The 22,946-nt window shown below is 39.6% G+C and overlaps 2 long non-coding RNA genes across 3 annotated transcripts in view; one reads left to right on the forward strand and one right to left on the reverse strand.

Moving 5' to 3' along the window:
- The window catches only part of LOC144013837 (uncharacterized), a 110,115-nt gene that overhangs the window by 81,742 nt on the left and 5,427 nt on the right, over positions 1–22,946 (reverse strand). The window lies entirely within an intron of this gene.
- On the forward strand, positions 2,320–5,436 carry LOC144013832 (uncharacterized). Its single transcript, XR_013282341.1, has 3 exons — positions 2,320–2,716; positions 3,157–3,387; positions 3,661–5,436. It is a non-coding gene; the product is annotated as an uncharacterized LOC144013832 (long non-coding RNA).

The raw sequence follows: 22,946 nt of genomic DNA on the forward strand, positions 1-22,946 counted from the left end.
TTGATGGACGACCAATTATTTGCTGTCTAATATGGTGAAAAACTATGACCCATGAAGACAGATCTCTTTCTTTCCTCCTCCATCGACCATCAGTGCCTGATGCATCACTGGACACCCGTGATAGATTGCATCCTTAAACGTTTAACATAGCAGTCCATTGTTACAAACCACCTCTCGTGAAGGATATAGAGGTGGCTTGTTTTACAAAAGTCTGTAATTTACTTGTTCTCCTGGTGTTTCTCCACTTTCACCATAATGTGCCTTTCAAAAACAAAACAAAACAAATAAAGAATTTACCCCGATGGATTTTTGCATGTCAGTAGATTATGTACTGTATTTGTCTTTAACCCGTGGTGAGAATGGTAGCTAAAACTCAAGAGTATTGTTTCTTGGGAATAGATTCATGTAAAAGAATAAATAATTACATGAATGTCAGAGTAAGTACCCTAAGTAATTGTTGAGTAACTTCTGATTTTTTTACTTTATTTATTTATTTATTTATTTATTTATTTATTTATTTATTTTAATTAGCACGTGGACATCAATTAGAAGAAAAAAAAAAAGATTAAATGGGGATGTGCAACTTCAGATAGGGAACCTGAGTGCAACACCTGAACACTGTGCTTCCACTCTTCTATCGACTATTACGTTTATCACAAGACTGCAAAAGAAATATTCACATACATTTATTTAAATATGGGCTGAAAATACATTTTTAGTACAAAATACACTCCCAAGCAATTAAATTGGATCATGTATTTTGAGTCCATCACACTAGTACAATTATAAAGTCATAATTGCAATACAGATAGTTAATATTTGTAATATAATATTTCTTACCATTTCTCCAGTGGTTGGAGTCCAAACTTTATTTATTGAACACCATGCATGAGCCTGGGACCATTATAAACTGAGGACCTTCCTTTCCTGTAGCTACATGAAAATAATTTTTTGGGGGAAAATAAATAATTAGCATTTATTAATCATTAAAGGGACACTTTACTTATTGATCCATTTTTAGCAGCAAAAAGTTGCTACTTTTTCAATAATTAATTTGGTGACGTGATTATTTTTTTATGTACATTTAATAACTTTTAAACCATTGTTAAAATGAATCGAACGCCGGCATGTTTGTTACACGTGACTAAATAACCCGGATGTTTACGTCACTAGTGTGTAAACGCTACACTATGGAAGCACTATGCAACGCAGCCGTGCATCTAGCGTCAAACCCGGAAGGATTAAACCTTATCGCTTCGAGCCAACACGACAAAATAACACTACCGAAGGAAAGTCTGCCTTGGATGTGAAAGTTGTGGCGCCAGATGGTCTTTTCGGGCACAAAATAAACTTTGACGAACGAGTGAATCAGGCGGGGGGTGAGTGGTGCTCGTGCGGGAGCTGCAGGAATGGACAATCCGCTAATGAATGTGTGCTGTCTGGAAATGAAAGAACTCGAGGATCGGTTCCTTGCGGACAATCTCAACTGCATCCTGGAACATCAGACATTCAACATGGCAATACTAAATAGACATTCTCAGGATAGCTTTGGTTGCGATGAAAGATGTGAAGAAGAAAAGTCTTGGAGGAGCAAATATCCAACAGGTAAAGTGACACACAGTACGAGCAATGCAAAACGTGTGGAACTGACGAAATATTTCAGGAAAAAGAAAAAATAGTAAAATTAAATGTATCGTCGTTACAGCACCCAACCTCCCCTAGCTGTTTTTTTTTCTTTTTTGCGTAGCGTCCCACTGCGGTCAGGCCAGCCGCCACTCGAAAAGACGAAGTCAAGCCAGCCGCCCCAACGATTGTTAATACTGTGCATTACGGTAACGTGCCGACGTGCCCCTGCGTTGGCCACCTTCAAATGAATTATGAAATAAAACAGTCCGTGCAGTATAATAACCAATGCCCCCCCACCCCCGAAACATGCCTACCTTTCGCTTTAAATTTGCTTCGCTTCTCCGAGATCTTTCAGTGGCCGTAGTAAGACCTCGATGTGTGCCGACTGTTGTGAGAGTGAAGGCTCCGTGTTGCTAGCAGTTGCGGCTCCTCCATCGGCTTGATTATTTCCCACGTCTGGTTCTTTAAAGATACTCGGTACTGCGTTGGGCTTTAGTATTAGGCGTGTGGCGTACCCCATCTCAAATTGTAACATATATTCGAAGTGCTCATGCCTGAAATGTTCGCTGCGCGCACGCCTGCTTGTCCTTCGGGAGGTTGACAGCACTTAGCAAACAAACCATTGTCTACTCAAGTAGCTTTTTTTTTTTTTTTTTTTTTTGGGGGGGGGGGTCTCGCGGGTTTTTCCTTGCCGACGCCTTGCAAAATTTTGCAATACAGTAAGGCATAACTGACGTTTGTGTCTTCCTCGTTGTTATGTCTGCGTGAACTACTGTTCACCAAGCGAGTATAGGTCGCTTGCACATGTCGTCACTTCCGCCTCGGATTTCTTGTAGTCGCCATGCTGGGTGGCCTCCATTTACGTAGCGATTCGGTCTAACACGTATCTATCACGTTTGTTTTCTGCGTTTAAAATGGTACATTGTTGCTGCATCGTTGGCTGTTCGAACAAAGCCAAGGGGGAAAATGGTCGGTCTTTTTTCCGAATTCCGAAAATAATTAGGAACCAGGGCCTGGAGACAGAGGAGTGCGGACTCCGGAGGGAAGTCGTTACTTTGGGCTCGTGTGTGCAGCGATCACTTTGTGAGCGGTAAGCTTGTTTACCTTTATTTAATGCATGAGGATTAATAACGTTTCGACCGCCCATATATGGGCAAGTTGCTTATGTTTTGGATTCATGAGCAAGCAAGTTCGGTAGTACAAGCTGGCTAGCGGACGTTAGCCGAAAGCTAACATCGAACATTTTCACCCAAGTAGTGCCAGTGCAAAGTGTTTACTGCTGAAATTGGATTGATTAGTCTTGGGCTTTTAATGCCGATAACATGTTTTTTGGTGGCAAAATGTAAACTTGGAAAAAAAAAGAGACAGAAGGGGCTGATGCAAGAAAACAGACCCCCGGGGGTGATGCAAGAAAACAGAACCCGGTAGCCTACACATCATGCTAAAGAACTTATTCACGGCCACCCTACTGCGGTAAAATAACCAGTCTTTCCATATTTTATTTGTTTATATATTTGTTTATTTTAACAGGTCGCCCTGCGCCCGTTTTTCTGTCCAATCATCCCGACTGGGCTCCAACATTAAAGTTGGGTCCCAAGTTACAACATCTATGTCTCAGCCCAGTCGGTGCCAAGATATGAACGTGCACAGGAGAGACAAGCAAAGAAAAGACGACTCGAAGTGGCAGAGATTGTTGCAGTTATGCAGCCAGATGGCTCCAGTAACCTGTACCCTCAAGTACTGCTGACATCATTGACTCTGGTATGCCACTCAGAATTCATTACATGATATATTGTATGCATGAGTGAATGTATGTGTTTGTTTGTGTGTGTACACGCACCTTATATTTTAGAGACATTTGGAAGTGTTTATAGAAATAAGTATTTGCCTGTAGCAATGTTCATACATTAAAAAATGCAACAAAATGTGTACATTTCTTTTACACTGACAAAAAAACTATACTACTTTACTATATTAAACCTATTACTGGTACCGTTTTTTTTTGTGATTTTTTTTCTTTATTTTTTTCTTTAGGGATCTCATGCCACACCGACTTGATTGCCAATGACATGATGGAAACGAAGGCGAGCATCAAAGCATTGGAGGAGGACAACATGCGACTGTTTGTTTGGCGCTAATAAAGGCAGCGTTTATACAAATTCTATTGTTGGGTTTGTTTACAAAGCTATACATGATACAAATGACAGGATTTGACTCAATGTGCAATATGGTCCCTCTTAAAGTAATGGCATAAATCTCTATTATTTCTAAAAGCACAAAAAATGAAGTGAATAATGATTAGATGTAGTAATTTCAGGGTTAAAAATTGAACTGTTAATTAATGTAGTTTATTTTAGCACAGGTGCCTACCATCCTGAGATGATGGTATGATGTAATGTTGATGGGGTACGCAATGACTTTCATTATGCTATGTACAGAGGAAAAAGTTGCTCTCTTTTAAATTTGTTTAATGTAAGACAAGTACCAGTACTGTGTTACAGTTTTCCCAATAATCCTTGTTTCACACTTGTCACAAAACCACTGTCCTTTTGGCAGTCTAGATTGGCACACTTAGGGTGATATTTGATTTTACAATCTGCTGCAGCACAAAAAACTACTTTATTCCGCATCTTTGAAGTACATGAGCAAGTGGTAGGTGACAGCGGCTGAGCAGGAACACTGGAAGTCCACTGCTGATCTAGTAAATGCTCTCCCGAGCAGTTCAGGTAAGGAGGGGACTTTGGGAAAAAAAAACTCTGGCTTTTCCAACTGGCCAAAACGAGCGATCTGGGTGGACTCGCTCAATCACACTTTGTCCACACCACAAAGTCGCAGAAGTCCCGTCCAGTTAAACTCATCTGTGCCTGAATCTGAAAATATTACAAACATTGTAATGAAAATATGAAACATAGAATTAAATAAGAAACTACAAAAAGTAAAGCCATACATACCTGGTAATACTATTGGTGTTGTCGTGACAAGTGATGGGAATTGTTGCCATCTGGCACCAGACAGAAATTGGGTGTTGTGACAGCCTCCTTAACCGTGAGATCATAAGAAAAGCTGTCAGTATGCTCAGTAGTTACCATGAACACGTTTTATTGTACTGGAAACTGAAACTAAAAATACGTCCTCTGAGAGTGGTTAACCTTAACCATTTAGAATAAGTTGATTAAGTAACATGTAACTAGTGAAAGGGTAGCATTAAATTTAATTAAGCCACGGGGAGGCTGTGCAGTTACTTTTTATTCTTATACGCTCTGCCATATTTGCCTGTTATAAAATTATTAGAAAAACCACATCAGGTAAAGCCAGCTGTGCATGTAAACACAATGATAACAGGAAGCCTGAGAACAAATCAACATTTTTGTGTGCAGAATTACCAACACCATGTGGTTTACTTACGTGCAACAGCAACCGTTTCTTCTGATGCGATGTTAAAGTTTACACTCTGTATCCACCCGCTTACAAAATAATTGTAAGCCTCCAGGGATTTGTTGGCGTGTTATGGAGCATGTTGTCAACACGAGGTAGGGAAAGATGTCCAGAGATGTCACATTTGGCCAGCAAGCTTTCTCCGTCAAAAAAAAAAATCACCCTTGGTCAGGACGTAATTAGGATCAATCCCGCCACACAGAGACACCTTCTGCTTGTATCGTTGTTTTTGATCTTCCGGTAAATCGTGAAAATACTGCGAAAATTACATCAGGTTGATAAGCTCTACCGTGTAACTCGCGAGTGTACCTTGTGAACCGGAGGACACCCAATATGGCGCCCGAAGGAAAAACTCCCATGATGCATTACGATGTGCAAGCGACCTATACACACTAGTGACGTCACCACTCGGGGGCGTTGCAACACGGAAGTACTTCTATGTTGAAAAAAGTTAAAGGAAGGCTCCTTTAATTTTACATGTATGGCTTGATTGGCAGTAAATAGTTAGTATAGCTACGAAACATGCATAAGAGCTGAAGAATACACTCCTATATTGATTTATTTAACTTTTTTCAACATAGAAGTACTTCCGTGTTGCAACGCCCCCGAGTGGTGACGTCACTAGTGTGTATACTCGCTTGGGGAACAGTAGTTCACGCAGACATAACAACGAGGAAGACACAAACGTCAGTTATGCCTTACTGTATTGCAAAATTTTGCAAGGCGTCGGCAAGGAAAAACCCGCGAGACCCCCCCCCCCCCCCCCCCCCCCCCAAAAAAAAAAGCTACTTGAGTAGACACTGGTTTGTTTGCTAAGTGCTGTCAACCTCCCGAAGGACAAGCAGGCTTGCGCGCAGCGAACATTTCAGGCATGAGGACTTCGAATATATGTTACAATTTGAGATGGGGTACGCCACACGCCTAATACTAAAGCCCAACGCAGTACCGAGTATCTTTAAAGAACCAGACGTGGGAAATAATCAAGCCGATGGAGGAGCCGCAACTGCTAGCAACACGGAGCCTTCACTCTCACAACAGCCGACACAAATCGAGGTCTTACTACGGCCACTGAAAGATCTCGGAGAAGCGAAGCAAATTTAAAGCGAAAGGTAGGCATGTTTCGGGGGTGGGGGGGCATTGGTTATTATACTGCACGGACTGTTTTATTTCATAATTCATTTGAAGGTGGCCAACGCAGGGGCACGTCGGCACGTTACCGTAATGCACAGTATTAACAATCGTTGGGGCGGCTGGCTTGACTTCGTCTTTTCGAGTGGCGGCTGGCCTGACCGCAGTGGGACGCTTCGCAAAAAAGAAAAAAAAAACAGCTAGGGGAGGTTGGGTGCTGTAACGACGATACATTTAATTTTACTATTTTTTCTTTTTCCTGAAATATTTCGTCAGTTCCACACGTTTTGCATTGCTCGTACTGTGTCACTTTACCTGTTGGATATTTGCTCCTCCAAGACTTTTCTTCTTCACATCTTTCATCGCAACCAAAGCTATCCTGAGAATGTCTATTTAGTATTGCCATGTTGAATGTCTGATGTTCCAGGATGCAGTTGAGATTGTCCGCAAGGAACCGATCCTCGAGTTCTTTCATTTCCAGACAGCACACATTCATTAGCGGATTGTCCATTCCTGCAGCTCCCGCACGAGCACCACTCACCCCCCGCCTGATTCACTCGTTCGTCAAAGTTTATTTTGTGCCCGAAAAGACCATCTGGCGCCACAACTTTCACATCCAAGGCAGACTTTCCTTCGGTAGTGTTATTTTGTCGTGTTGGCTCGAAGCGATAAGGTTTAATCCTTCCGGGTTTGACGCTAGATGCACGGCTGCGTTGCATAGTGCTTCCATAGTGTAGCGTTTACACACTAGTGACGTAAACATCCGGGTTATTTAGTCACGTGTAACAAACATGCCGGCGTTCGATTCATTTTAACAATGGTTTAAAAGTTATTAAATGTACATAAAAAAATAATCACGTCACCAAATTAATTATTGAAAAAGTAGCAACTTTTTGCTGCTAAAAATGGATCAATAAGTAAAGTGTCCCTTTAAATAAATCAATATAGGAGTGTATTCTTCAGCTCTTATGCATGTTTCGTAGCTATACTAACTATTTACTGCCAATCAAGCCATACATGTAAAATTAAAGGAGCCTTCCTTTAATGGATAAGCAGTAGCGATCCTAGCTTGAGCGAGTACCTATGCACACAATTTTAAAAGAAACAGAAATGAGGTACGTTCCTGTGTTGCATCTTCAATTGCTGAAGATGCTCCAACATATTAGAGGAATACATAATTTGTTTGATACAATCCATTTGTGGATTGTAAATACAAATCGGTACTAATTCCACTACATGCTAATAGTCGATGATAAACAGTACACCAAAAGGCCCATTCAAATGCACATTGTGTACTTTTTACTGTTAAATTTTCAATAGACTTGCACACACTCGCACAAATTGTTACAACTTACCGGTAGGTCAACAACAACTCAATTGCAATTCGCAGTCGTCGATTATCAAGCAATACGGTGGTTAGCTGGTTAGCTTAGGTTTTTAATTAACTTAGTTCCTCCTTATAATACAAAGATTTTCGAACGACAAGACGTCATGCAAATTGCTTCACCTCAACGTTCATTTTGACGACTCCTTATTATGTCACCGCATGGGGGCGTACATTCCCCATGCAAAATGCAAACGCCAACGATTTCACTTCTGCATTTTTCTCCTACGTTGTTGACATATTTTTTTTAAATAAATAATTGCTTGTGCCCAAGTCATGTATATTTGTACTTTTATGGAAAAGTGGGGATGGTGTTCAGTGAACACCATTGAACACTGTGAACACTGTTCACTGGGGAGTTTGAAATAGTCCGAGTCTGTTGAACGTTTCCTGCTGAAGGTCTCTAAAGAGCGAAAGTTTAAAACAGCAGAAGAATGATCATACATAAATATTAGCCGTCATTTTGTTTGACAGTAGTTTTGGGTTTTTTTAAATGCAAAAAAACGATTGGTGTAAAACAATCAAATTTACCGTTTTATGACACATTTATGATAATATGAATTATCCGTCAGACATTCACAATTCTGAAAATTTTTGTAGTTCCCAATTTGATAAACAATTATTTAAAAAAAAAAAAAAAAAAAAAAAACGGTAAAAAAAAAAAGGAGCATCTTTTCAAAAGGAACAGCATCATGGTTGTAGTGGTCAATTTTGGCCACGAGAGGTCAGTGTTTTACAGATGATATTTTTACAAACGTAGACCTGTCAAAAATTTAAACACCTAATTATCAATTACTAGTATACCTTTGTGTTGTGTTAACTCATTATTTTAATAGTTAAAAAAATATTTCATTTCAAATAAATGACACAGTTTATCAGTGGAAGTCACCATTAGATGTGAGTTTCAAGTTCAACCAAATGGAATTATCCACCATTCATTTGTAGCCTCAAGAGTAATGTATCATTCACATACATAAAGCTAAGGAAAGAAAGCCAAAAGCTTTCTTCATTTGATGTGACATTAATTTTATTATAGTACAGCTGCTTCCTCTGATTGGTGGAGTTAATGCAGTACAGTGCTTTTATTTTCTGCAGTATTATGAAAAAAAAGTGTCTCAGTCCCATTTCATTTGTCAAGGGGCTACTTAAGAATGAAAGATGTCTCTCGCCCATTTATTTTTCCAAGGACATATGAGCTCATGCTGCCTGGCCAGCTGCCTGGACATGGAGGAGGAATTGGACACATTCATTAGGTCCATTACATCACCATTGGCCAATCCACTTTAGTCTGACATGAGCTTCTACAAGAGCGCCTGTCCATGAGTTTAGCTTGTGGGAATTGGCTCGGGCTAGCCCTCACCTTGAGAGGGCGGATGAAACCTGGGTCACAGGTTCGAAGAGTGCAGTTCCCAAGTCCAAATCCTCCATTGTGTGATGCCACGGTAAACTGATGCAGGCCCTAACGCATTTGAGGCCAGTGTACCTAGGAGGTGGCACACATTTTTAAATTTAATCTCATTTTTAGTCCAATTTCAGTCGCGCTTGTTAGTTTTTATCACAGTTAGTCAACATCATCCCTTTTTTATTTAGTCAAATTTTTTTGTCAACAATAAAACTAGAATTTTAGTCGGTATTTTAGTCCAAGAAAACATCATTTTATTTGTCAAGTTTTAGTCAACAAAAACTGTCAACACTTGGATTTACCATACTAATATATATTAATGTCGGCAATGATGAGGTGGCTACTTGGAGAGAAAACTATTTTTTTAAGGTGGTACTTGGTGTAGAATTTTGAAATCCCTGTTTTAGGATGAGTTGTGTTCTTTGTCTCTCATAGTTTTTATTATGCTACTAGAGTAGTGTTACATGGAGGGACTTGTACACTTGTAATCATAACAATATCTACTTCAGATGGAACCTGCGCAAAAACAGATAAGGTTAAACTTCTTTCAAAAGAGATAAGAAGCAGCATACATTACTGGGCCAAGAGATACAACATATTTAAAAGACTTCATATAGTTCAAGGCAGGCAACCCCACTTCCGAAGAAAGAGACTTTTTAAATCGAGATATATTTTTTTAATGTAGTTAATATTCAAATGTAGTTCTTGTTGAAGACAAACAGAGGCCGGCCCACAATATCTGCCATCCCACGCTCTGAGCAAATCATCAGCAGAGGAATAAATGAGGAGCACGGCTCCATCATTGTTATTCTGTTGTCTCTTACATAATTGACGGAGATTAACTTCCCATCAAGCAAGTCTAATTAAAATCAATCCACCAATAAAGGCTTGCAAATTAATGGAGGAATATGATTGGTTCCAGTTTGCAGCCTAATGAAGAAATGCACACAAACAAAGTCATTAAGTTGTCAGCAAGTCAAAATAAACATCTGGAGGAGAATTCAAGAATCTGCATAAGCTCTCTTTGTGACCTTGGCAATATTTAAATGTCTTGATACTTTCACTTTCTCGACACTATTTCTTATTGAAGAAAGATCAGATAAACATGACACAGTATTCATTTTAAGTTCAAACATTTTCACATCCAAATGCAGCAGCATCCATTTTCTAATAAGACTACTCTCTTTGTAAATGTCATTCTTTCAAACTGGCCAGTGATGCTTGCAGCTTTTAATCTCCCTTTCACATTTCCCGAAGGACATCTCTATGACATATATGGTAGATAATGCTGCCTTTTGATGTAAATCCTGCATCCAAGCTGACTCGAGTACCTGTGAACCCTTAGCTTTAATGAAAGTCGAGCGAATAAAAGACGGTGGCCGGGTTTGATGTCAATGGCACATTAAATCAATGCCTACAGCATAAATGAAAGATGAAAGGCTGAGAGAAGCCAACAGAAGGATCGCTGTGTTGTCAGAGTCCAGCAGCTCCGAACAATGGATTTAACCAAACACACAAACTCGTCTGTGTATTTTGTTAATTATTTACAGATGAACTACATTACTTCATACTTCTTTTGTTCATCTACACCAGTGATGTAGTAGTGAAAGGCAGAACAATTCAATTCTCCTCCATTAGAAGGAACAATAAACCTGTGCATCCACCTGCTGCCATTCATGATGGAAATAAAAATAGACCAGTTCATCCAGTGGGATGTGACCGTTCCACTGTACCTAAGGATTCCAGCCTCCTCTGTTCCACACTCGAGAGAAGCCATCTTCGTCCGCTTCTACCAGTCATCAAACCAGGTCACAAGCCAGCTGGACCATCCTGTCTCCACTCTTGGGCAGTATTCCACAACTAATCGCCAACGCACTTCTCATCGTCATCCTGAGTAACCTTCATCAAGGCCCCCGTGAGTCTGTTACCCCAATTTGGCCTTGACCTCGAAAGACAATGGCTGGAAAGGGCAGAGTCGTCCTTGGTTATTGATGACACACTTCCTGTTGTTGAAGAGGAAGAGGTTGCTATAGACTTCTCAGACCTTCAGACCACTTTCCTCTCACCTCTTTCAGTATTGGATGTTTTGGGCACTGGGAGCCATCTCTTGCTGGGGGGGATTTTGTTACAGTCTGGAACAGTTCACCACGACCACCTCACTTACAGGCAGAGTGGTGACGATCACCTATTTAAGGCTCTGTGGATGACTCACTCATTGCCAGATTGTTCAACAGGCATCCATGCAAGGTTCGCCAACACTTTTCTGTAGATTGACTCGGTCGGCCCTGATCTTCTTGCTCCATCATTCTACCAGTCTTCTGCCTCCGATCTCAAGTTCTACCTTCCGCATTTTGCCTGTTGTCGTGATTATATTTTGTTGTGTTATACAACAACAATGAAGAGTTACATTTCCTGTCATGATATCTGTCAATTACAGACATCCTGTGGATTGGTGTTTTTCATGACTCGGTCCCAAAACCAATTCTAAATCTTCAAAGGCTATCCAGATGAAGTGCGAATTCAACTGCTCTGTTTCCAGCCTTTGAAGTGTATCTGGACTGTGAAGTTAGCTGCGTGTCACCCGTTTGTCACCGAATTTGTCACAGTTACTAAAAGTCATTTCAAACGTACTATTCCGGTGGAACTCTGCATACTATAGGTCCTACATCACACTCTCCCGTGTCATTTGGCAGCAATAAAAATACCCTAATTGTCAAATTTGATTACTTTTGATACTGAAAGTAGGGATGTTCGATACGACTTTTTTTCAGACAGATACCAATACTGATACTCAGATCCTCAGTACTCACCGATACCGATACCAACTGCCGATACCAGTAGTACATTTTGACAAATAAAAAAAAAATCACTAAGAGATGTTTTTAAACAAATATATTTCCTTTAATTTTGACCAAAAAAAAAAACAGCACAGTCACTCTTCAATAGTCTAAACGCTCAAAATAAAACACAAAAATGCTCTTTTAGTTTAAGATTCACAATTTTGAAGTATTTCCAAACCGGTGAAGTTTTGGTGAAAAACTGCTGCAAGCTAGCGTCAGTTACAGGCAAGGAGGACTCACTTAACGTCTTCCCCCTCTGCCATCGGTCGCTTGTACTCCTCTGCGTCACGAGTACTCGAGTACTTGAAAAAAGGCTGGTATCGGCCCAATACCGATACCTGGTATCGGTAGTCGCCCATCCCTACTGAATACATGTAAATGATAATATTCAAAAATGTCATTCTTTGGCACAGCTGCTATAAAGTTTGTGTACAATATGTATAATCAGGCTTTTCCCCAGCATTTTATTAGCCCGTCGGCCCACTTGGCAACCAACACTGCAAATACATGCAAAATGACTGAACATTGTGTTACAGCCTTTAGCACAGGTCAAGTATGCACAAGCAGGTGCTTCTAAAGTCAACACGATGTTCATCATTAAAGCCAGTTTGGAAAGACAGTTCAACAGATTTAAGACAATAATACGAAATGGAGGTGATGATTCATAAGAGGTGCATGCTGCCATGACAGACAACAAAGCCATGTGTCATGTTGCTTATAGCAGAGCAAGAGGAGCCCTTATTGCTCTGTTGTGAAATAAGATTAGGTTTTTTAGTTTACAGTACTATGAAGACAACGTGACTTGAGGCCCAGCCAGTCATGCACTGACGCACATACTGTGGGCTCTATTCAAATTGGGTGTTATTGTGCCCAGCAAGTCTTCCCCAAAGCGCGATCTAATTGCACGTGTGGGTGGAGCGTTCTTTTTTTTGGTATTTTTGCAGATGAGCTCAGTTAGAAATTGTTTTGTGTTGTTGTGGGCATGAACGCAGCTGACCATCTTCCCGGCCAATGAAATGGCTCCTCTCATTAATTCCCATTAAATTCAGCACAGTCATTCACATGGAAGCAGAAATAGACTGGCTGGAGTCAATGCAGAAGATCCAAGTATGCAATGTATGTTTAATTAAAAGGAATTGCAAGCACACCTCCAGCTGTGTATGATATAAAGTTGGCCAGGGCAATCAAAAATTCCAAACACACTAAACTTGTTATTCCCAAGTAGACTTGCACCGTCTACAAAAACAAAGCCCTGTGTCTTCATTTAAGTATTTGGGGCTTAGTGGCATTTCTGAACACAGTGTTCCCAGATATTTGAATTATTAGATTGTTTTGGGAAATGGGTCTTTAAACTAAAAATTGTACAAACAGTGAAACATTGCATGTAAAGTATATGTGGAACTTTCACAGCATCTGCCCGCCAAGGAAACTGAAACCAATTACACTGGCTTCAGACAGTCTGAGACCATCTAACAGCCATGTTACTTTATTTCTCCTTGTGAAGCTTGAGTGGAAGCTTACACAGTCTGTAATGCCATATTAAGCTTACTGTTTGATGTCAAGTACATCAAACATGGAAAATGAAACAAGATACCTTCTGTTCTTCATTCCAGAAAGAAGTGACATCCACACATAAGATGTTGATGTTCTGACCGTGTCTTGATTCTGTTTTTACATTTTAGCCCTTTCCGTTACTTGATCCACACCTTCTTCAAATCTGAGGAGCTCAAGCACATTTTTCTGTACATTTATAAAAATGTTCCAATCCAACTGAAAATCTCATAAATTCCTGCTAAACCGATACGCACCACTCACCATGACCTGTTAGGGCAGTTTTTGTCTCACATCAATAACAGGATTTCAAACAGAAAAATGGACAGGCCTCAATGAATACGCGACATCCTTGCCGGTCATAATTACATAAGCCAGAGACAGTGAAAAGAAAAGGAGAGGGAAAAAAAACAAGTCTGAACGTTGCAATGCAGACTTTAGTTTGTAAAACAAACTCCAAATGCCATTATTGGGTTTGGTGGGTGGGTCTCGTGGCCACTCCAAGCAGATGAGGACGATTGTAACAGTTGAGGTCAATGATATGATGACCAGTACTCATAGTGTACATTTATGAAGACTGAAAAACAAGATTTTAAGTATTTTGAACAGCCAGTTACTCGTGATGCTGCGTTATTAGAAGATAAATGACTAGTCAAATATGAAAAACTCTTTGAGGGCCTTGTAAGGTGCAAAAGTGCTCAGTTGCATCCATGTTCTTGTTTCTTGGTCATTTTCCTTTGCACAACAGCCACAAAAAGACCAAACACAAGATGAAGATGAATCTTCTCATATTTTCTAGTTTAGCCCCTTTGAGTTCTTCGTCACATAATCCGGTTGACAGATTTTAAGTATGCATAAATCGTGCTAGCAGAAGGAGTCATGAGGAGGAGCTGCGTGCCAAAGCATAAACAAACCATTTATTCTTTTTTGTTTGTTTGTTTTGTTTTTGATACGACCCTCTGCATTGCATCAAAATGCATTGCAAATTATTTAATGCTATTTTAATTATTTGTGCAGTTCAATTAGCCATGGCACAGCAGTTGGGAATTGTGAATTTAGCTGGTTTCTTTGGTTGATAATCAATAACAGTGATAACCAATCTTTTCAAATGCACTATCAATTTTTAGATTTTAAATAATAGTGTACCTTTTCACTGAAAAAGCAAAGTATCATACTTAGTAGTTCATTTTAATCACATGATTTGTGACTTAACAATAGTTCCCATACATGCAGTCCCTGTCTTCACAAACCTTTGGAATTATCTTGGAATCACATCAGGCAGTTGACAACATTTAACCCATGTAACAAAAACAGTTTTTTTTTTCATCGAAAAATATGATTGCCATTACATTCCCATTACTTTCCTTTGCAGCTTCCATAAAATAAATCCATGCCTTCATTTCATTCAGGCTTGATAAATGTAAGGGAATTCTCTATGCATTCAAAAATCCTCACCCTACTTCAGTATATCCCAAACTCTTCTGATAGTCTCCACCCTGACTCTTGATCCAGTGAACACATGACCTTTTTCCTGCAGAATTTCCCCAGTGCATCCATTCCTCCTCCACACCTTCAATTCTCTGCACAACGAGACCTAAATCACTAACCTGGTCCACGGCCACATCTCTCATTTTAATATCTGCCTGCCGGATGCGAACCTCCTCTCTCTGCCATACCACACCAAGCACCAAAACTGGGGGTGGTGCAGAAGCTTATTCCATAGCTTCACCCTGAATCTAACAATCTGAACAATTTCAAATATTGCCACCGCTTAAAATATTTTCTGAAATCTTTTTTTTTTTTTTTGCATTTTTTTTTTTTGCATTTTTTTTTTTTTTGCCTGAATCATCTCCTCATTATGCAAATGGATAATATCGTTTGTGTTTTCCCAAAAATCTAAATTAGAAAAAAAATAAATAAAGATTATTAAAGATGATTATTTTCAGAAGTTGTCGATATGGAACCAATCTGTTTAGGTCCGCTTTTAGCCAAGACGGGGGAAATCCATCGAGCTTTGCAGAAGCAAATGAATAATTATTGAAATAAATTGAAAAAGATGGAAATCAAGACATGAAAACAGAATTCATGAAGACAAACACTCATTAAGCCTCTAATCTAAAACGTCAAACTTTTAACTGGTTCTTTTATTGTTTTAACTACCCACCCGTCCAATCAGTCAAACACATTCAGAAAGAAAATGTGTGGAAAAGGTGGCAAGTGGTTGGAACACTCTGTTCCTGAAGTGTGAATTAGTCGCCAGAGAGTGATTGTTACTGCATGGGGAGGTCATCTAACACTCTGAGCATCTGTTTCCTCGAGTAACTGAATGTGAGATGTCTGGATGCCTGCATGTTTTTCTTTTTCCCCCCCATCCTCATCTTTTCTTTTGGCATCATTTCCTTGGGATGTGTTGCCTTCAGCACCTGCTGACATTGTCACCTCAGGCATCCATGATGTGACACCAAATGTACGAAGAATGCTGCTGCTCTATTCCTCGGCATATTGTCTGAGTAAAAGCTATTACGGCCTTTTTATATATCATTTTAAGAAGGCTGTGTGATGTCAAATGTTTGAAAGAGTTGACATCTTAGCGGAGAGAAAACACCTCTACACACGAGAGCACAGAATGTGTTGTCGGAATTCTCCATATATATTAAAATTCAGCTCATTAATTCACGTGTCTATGCTGGGAGACAGAGAATGTGTCATCATGAATAGTTCCCTTCTCTGTCCTGTTTTGCATCTGTTGAGACATCTGCATTGAGGATGAGAGAGCTTCCGAAGAGCCTGTCACATCTAAGTTAAGTTAGCGAAGCAATAAAGCACAGCTGCATGGAGACAAGCAGAGAGAGAGAGAGAGAGAGAGAGAGAGAGAGAGAGAGAGAGAGAGAGAGAGAGAGAGAGAGAGAGAGAGAGAGATGAGATGAGATGAGATGAGATGAGAAAAAAGTGGATGCCTACTAATGGATAGAACATAAATCTTTAATTCATTCAAAAATATTTGTGTTTTGGACAAAAACATAAAATTTGTTCTTCATTATAGGATTATACTCGTTATTTAGTGCGTGCCAAATTGTGCTACAGATTGAGAAACCAAAATTCTCCTGCCTTGGGAACTTGAACCACGTCGAAAAGGTGCTAGAAAAAAATATATCATTGTACTGCAATTTTAAAATCATTAGTGAAAGATGTAACACTAACGCTATTTACAACTTGGAAAATAAAGGATGACCACCAAGGGAATTTGCTGGAAATTAACCCCATAAATTCCTTTTTTTTTTTTTTTAGGCTCACTAACTGTGAGAGGGGGAATAGGGGTCGGGTGCAACATGAGCTGGGGGGTGGCTGAAGGCAGGGACCTCAGCGGTCCGGCTCCAGAAGCTGGCTCGACAGGCGTTGAACGTCTCCGGCAGGGAAAGCGCCCGAGCTGGTGTCGAAAACTTGTGCTTACTGCTTACAAAAAGTAGCAGCAGGAGATGAAAAAGCGGGCGCCCATTAAGACTTGATTATATTTTCACTCACGGAGGCAGCACTTCATTGCCAAGTTGCTCAGTTACACATGTCAAATTAGGGTGTGGATCTGTGTGTATGGCACATGCATGGTGTAACATTGCCAAACGTGATTTGGTAAAAAATTAGAACAGCTTGTTGAGTGACATTTTGAAAACTAGGTAGGCCCAGAGAACTTCTTGTAAACAAGCAATTAAAAAGTCGTTTTGCATGATACATCTCTTTTAACACCTGACACTCAAGATGTCCACGCCCACCTGGTTTTGCTCTGCTCAGTGGGAGTCCCTGGCACCACCAGCAATTGCTGGCATTCTGTAGTCAGCAGATGCAGCAGAGTGTCATATTTCAAAGGCCGAGAGGAGAGAGATTTGTGAGGCCCTTAAAGCCCCAAAGGCAGGCTGGCGCCTCCCATTCTTGATCCCAGTCAGAAGAAGAAAAAGCCTCCTACCAAATCATCCTGGGCAGCAATTACTACAGAGGCGCCAAGAAAGGGGAAACGGCATCTTGATTGCTTCAAATCACGAACTTACAGTGTTTGTTAAAAATGGTAAACCGAAACAACCTTCAATCTGTCAGGACTCAAAAGTGTGGTGGTGGACCCAAATGCAGGAGGCGGACAAGTCAGGGAGGCAGAGGTGCGAAAACGGAGTAAATTTAATCAAACAAAACTAAAGTTGCAAACAGGGCTTGGTAACAAAGAATAACAAAATACCGAAGGGAAAAACAATACACGAGCAGACTTAACTATGGGAGCAGGGACGTGGGGCAACAAGAACAATGAACCGACAAGAATTGAAGCGAAAACCGAAAACTAAGTACACACACTAATTGAGCACGATGAGACACAGCTGGGCAAGACACAAGTGGACGGGGATGCTGATTGGTTGACACATGAGGAAGGGCAGGCAAACACAGGTGGACATCAGTGAGGCTTAACGAGACTATGGAAGACAAGAAAAACAGAACATAAACATGACAAACTCAAAACCCAACAAAAACAAAGCAAAACGCACCCCAAACAGAACCCAAACATGACACAATCATCGTCGCAGTCAAGCTGAACTTCTTGCTTCAGTCATACTGCCAGTAATGCTGAGCAAGTTATATAACTGTTATTCTTTATTTCATAACACTTGTGTTATCTGTTTGTTGAAGTAATACAAAACCTGTCATACTCGCTGCGCTTCCAAGCCCGACAGGGAGTCAGTATGTACTGTACAGTAGCAGCTCTTTGACTACAAATCTGTTCCGAACAGAGTCTGAACATTTCACACGGCTTTCATTTTCACGGATCACAAGTGATTCAAGCACACCGGGATGTTTTTGCTGCACCTTTAGCCTAATTGCATCTGCTGCATTAATTATAGCGACACGATTATTTAAATTCATTTTGGTTTGCAAAACCGGAAATGTTGGCAGGCTCATCTTCGCTCGAGAATCACACATTTTGGGCTGGCAGGCATTAACTGTTGGCGAGGGTTTCTTGTTTTATTATGCAATTTCTTTTGTGTGCTCTGAGTTGTGGATCTTGCATACAGATTTTCAGAGGACCTCAAAAAATGAAATGTAACTGGAGTATTATTGGACTGAAGATTGATAAACCCTAGCTTGCTTTACATGACTATTGAGTGCACCTGGGATCATCTCCAAAACCTGGTGACAATAAGACTACTTGAAGGTAGGCCTATATAAGGAGGGCGTTGCTTTCTCCTTATTTGAGTGAATGTCTTCAGGGAGTCAATACTATCAGTTGGCTGTATGAATTTGTGCGTAGTTAAATATGTTGTGTGTTTTGTTGTTTTCATTTAATATCTAATTTCAACCATTTTCTCACCCGATTGTCTAGTGATTTTCATTTGATTCCATTTGGTTTATGGTCTACTTCTTGTGTTTATTATCATAATTAATAGGTGGTTGGTGAAAATTGTGTTCTCCAAACTTTCCTAAGAAAATATTCTGACCCATTTGTTCAGATTTCAGAGCTTTATTAACGCCTGTTTTGTTGGTTACTCACCCAGCAACCCCCATTAAAATGAGTTGTAGTGAGAAACATAACAGTAGGGAGACTATTAATTCATTTATTTCACCTTTATTCACCATCCATGAAGCTATAAAATAATTACAAGAACTTGAAGGAGAAATATCATAAATTCAAAAGATGAATACTGTAGCTAGATGTATAGTGACTGCTGTATAACATCAGATTTTATGATGTCAACTCTCCCAGACTACTTTGGCTAAAACACAATTATAGACAAACTAAAGACCTGGGCTAAATTAACAAAAGCAAAAGCTTTCAGATTTCATTCATTCTGCTGTCACACTTTAAAAAGTGACAGCGTTGTTTGTATTTTGAATTATCTATTTATAACTTAACTCCAACGGTTCCTCTGTGTTGAATAAACAAACTCTCTGTGGACTAAAGAAATCATTGGGCAGTTTTCTTTCTTTTTTTGTGACTGAATTTTATATACAAGTTCAAAAAATAGCCCTACTCAAAAAACAAAAAAAACAAAAACAAAACAAAAAAAACAGCCTTTATAAGCATTATATGGCAATGTAAAGAAGGTGCGCACAGAGGGAAAAATGTACACTATATTCAGCTTTGCTACTCGTCCAACAAATGCATGTTCCTTACAAATGTGGCACCATTTAAAAGACTAATAAACATGATTTCTACAGATATAAGCTTTTTCTCACATACTCTACTTTGTATTCTGCAGAGACGATCTCACTTTATCTTAGAACCTTGGAGCAAGGGAGGATGAATGCTTTCACTAGGCTCTAGGCTGCCTGATAAATGTATGCATATGAAAACTATAATTCCATAGTTGTCTTTAAAATTTGAAGATTTGTTATTGTCTTGTCTTTGTATCGAATAATTTATGTCCTGTTAAATTTTCAGCGGATTAGACTTTGGAAGCAATGATTGTCTCTCCTGCCAAAGAAATAGAATTTCTCCATACTTTAAAGAAATGCAATTTTGATGGTAAAGCATTTATGTACAGTGGTGTGAAAAAGAGCTGTGATGTCATTTTCAGCCGACATCAGGTGGCAAAATGGATGCCACCCTGCGATGGATAAAAACAGATTTTCTGCTTAATTCATCTTCCACAAACACAATAATAATCAGAATACTGCGGGGTCACATAGAGCTTGTAATCTGAAAGATAACATTTGCCCTCTGCTTTAAATTTGAAATGTTACTTGACTGAAAAAGGTGTAGTCTTGCATCAAATATAATTTCCTAAATAGTTGTTTCAAAGTATTAGTGTCTGTAAATAAACTAATAAACCAAAACAAACTGTTCTTGATAGTTAACCATAATCATATTGTCGGGTCCTGCATCATGACTCTAGAACAGGCCTGAAGAAAGCAAACATGTTTTTGTAACATTCCACAAACGGTGACTTACATGTTTGTCAAAAAATTTCAACTGTATGGTCTATGCATAGCTTTTGATTCTTTATTTGGATTGTATGTGACCCATTTCAGGAAATGCCAGAGCAGCTGGGAGATCCCGTGCAGATAAGTGGCGCCAACAGCACCGATGATGTCACCGTCTCTGAACCCATTAAGCTTCCCTCCATCACTCCCTCCCTCTAGTCTTGACTCGTGTTTAAAAACAAGCATATAAGGAGGTGTTTACTTACAAAACACAGAAGGCTTCATTCCAACACTGCATCATTTTCTGTAATGAATGTCTGCTAGAAGAACAAGATACTTTAATTTAGCATACACATACACAGAACGCACACATGCAATATGATGAAACAACAGGCAGGAAAAGGAGATGGCCCAACTGAAGGAGGTGCACAGCTGTATTGCATCACGGCCACTTCAACAACAGAAAGACTTGTATCCCTTGACAAGTCCAAGCCAGTTTTGCTTGAGGAAAATAATATTTTTGGTCTGCAACAGAGCTCCTACCTTCCAACTACATCTTAATAGATGCACCCCAAGAGAGACAAATTAGAAAGAACAAAGCACAGGGATATTTGTTCCCTCCCTCCAAAAAAAGATTAATATTTTATTATTATTATTATTATTTTATTTTTTTATTTTATTTTTTTTAGCTTTAGACTAAGGATTACTTTAAATGATTCAAACATGTTTCTCTTAAACTTCAGAAACCACTTCTGCATCTCAACCAGGATGGATTGTCAAATTAATGGAAGAACATTGAGATAGAGTTGGAAGGGAGCCCTGGAAGAGGCTCTTACAGCTGTTGAGTACTGTCACTCCAGAGCTATTATCTACAACTACGCACGACCCCTCTCCACCCACACACACACTGTGGGGATTACAGCAACGCTGACACTCCAAGCCAGCGTCTGATTGGATGCGAGCAGAAGGCAGTAACGAGCAGTGGGCTGGCCTTCTACAGTAAAACAAACATGTCATATTGGCTCTGCCGCCATGCTTACTGCATTGAAATGCCTTCACAGACCACTGTGAGAGTCATGCTATGGAATGATACGCTCTGTAGCCACTGGTCCCATACAGATTCCTGATTACACTCAAGAGTTTATGGTTAACAGCTTCAAAAAAAAAAAAAAAACATGGCCTGATTTTGGATACATGCACTCACTGCTGCAGTTGCCGTCCAGAACGCTGGGAACAACTTGTCTATAAAGGTTTCAGTGTATTAGGTTACATTCCACAAATATAGTAGCCTAATTGCACAACGGCGCAACAGTTTCGTCATGCTAACTTTTACTTGGTGTTACTTTCAAACTAGCCTGGTCATGCCGACTCATATTTTGGGCACCTTGCACTTTAAATTTAGAGTTGGCACTCACACTGAGGCACTGCAGAGAGGAAAATAATACGGTACAGGGGACATACACAATACACACGCATTACGGTAGTTAAGGGGAGCACAACCTCAAATATAAATTTTCTGAATCAGAGCTGAAAGGAATGGATGTTGCTTTCAAAGATATTCAGGGTTGCAGACTTCTCGCAGGAGAAAATCAAAGAAAAGAGCAGTATGCTTAGCAAAGAGCAAAATTAGCAGATTTAATACTACAGCAGCAGACCTGGTGACATTCTGATGACTGAGCTCAATTCATTGAAAAGAATGTGACCTTCACAATTGAGATGACATCATAGAATGTCAGTTGTAAGAGCTAAATGTTGCTTATTTCTAATGCTGTCAAAGTTAAAGCGTTAACTAATTAATTACTCACAAAAAAATTATCACATTAATCATTGTACTACCACAGATTAATCACACTATTAATTTTGACCGCAGATGATCCTTTTTAGCCGATAGTGGATGGTTACATTGAAGGTAGCTGTTGGAGTTTGAGCAATAAACATAACGACATGCATTAAAGTAAAGCATTGAATAAATGTTTACATATGCCGTAGGTCATTTTTTTTCCCATTTTAAATTATGCAAATAATTAAAGAAAAAGCAGGATGAGCGTGTGCAGTGGATATAAATTTTTGAAGACATCCTCATAACGTTAAATGTAAAAAAAAATAACACAACAGGTGCGCTTCAAATTTAGCGGGCAAAATATATTGGGGGGAAAAAAGCTTTTTTAAGTCAGTGAAAATTCTACGATGTGATTAATCTGATTAAAAAATTTAATTGTTTGACAGCTCTACTTATTTCATACTTATTTGTGCATAGCCACAGACCATGCGTTATATTACAATACCCCTCACATGCAAAAGTATTAGACCACCCCAAATGTTAACAAGTCAGACACACAGGAACCTATTATAGTTTCATAACCATAAGGATGCGGATAAAGAAATTTGACCCATTTAAGTCACAATGGCATCGATCAAACCAATACTCAAAATCTTAATGACACCGCCTGCCAACTTGTTCATTATCATAATATGAACCAGGAAGTAGCCTGCTAACTAGCAAACAGATGAACAAACAAACGCAAAGACAAACCCTCCACATACTCCACAGACACGCCAATGAACAGCTGTATATTATGTCAAGCATGCGACAGGGATTAGGAAGACGCTGATACCTTCTCGCACAATACAAGTGTGAACTGTCAACGATTGATGACGTACGTGTTGTCTTTTTCATTGCTGC

This window comes from Festucalex cinctus, chromosome 2 (genome assembly GCF_051991245.1).
Source record: "Festucalex cinctus isolate MCC-2025b chromosome 2, RoL_Fcin_1.0, whole genome shotgun sequence".
Lineage (NCBI taxonomy): Eukaryota > Metazoa > Chordata > Actinopteri > Syngnathiformes > Syngnathidae > Festucalex > Festucalex cinctus.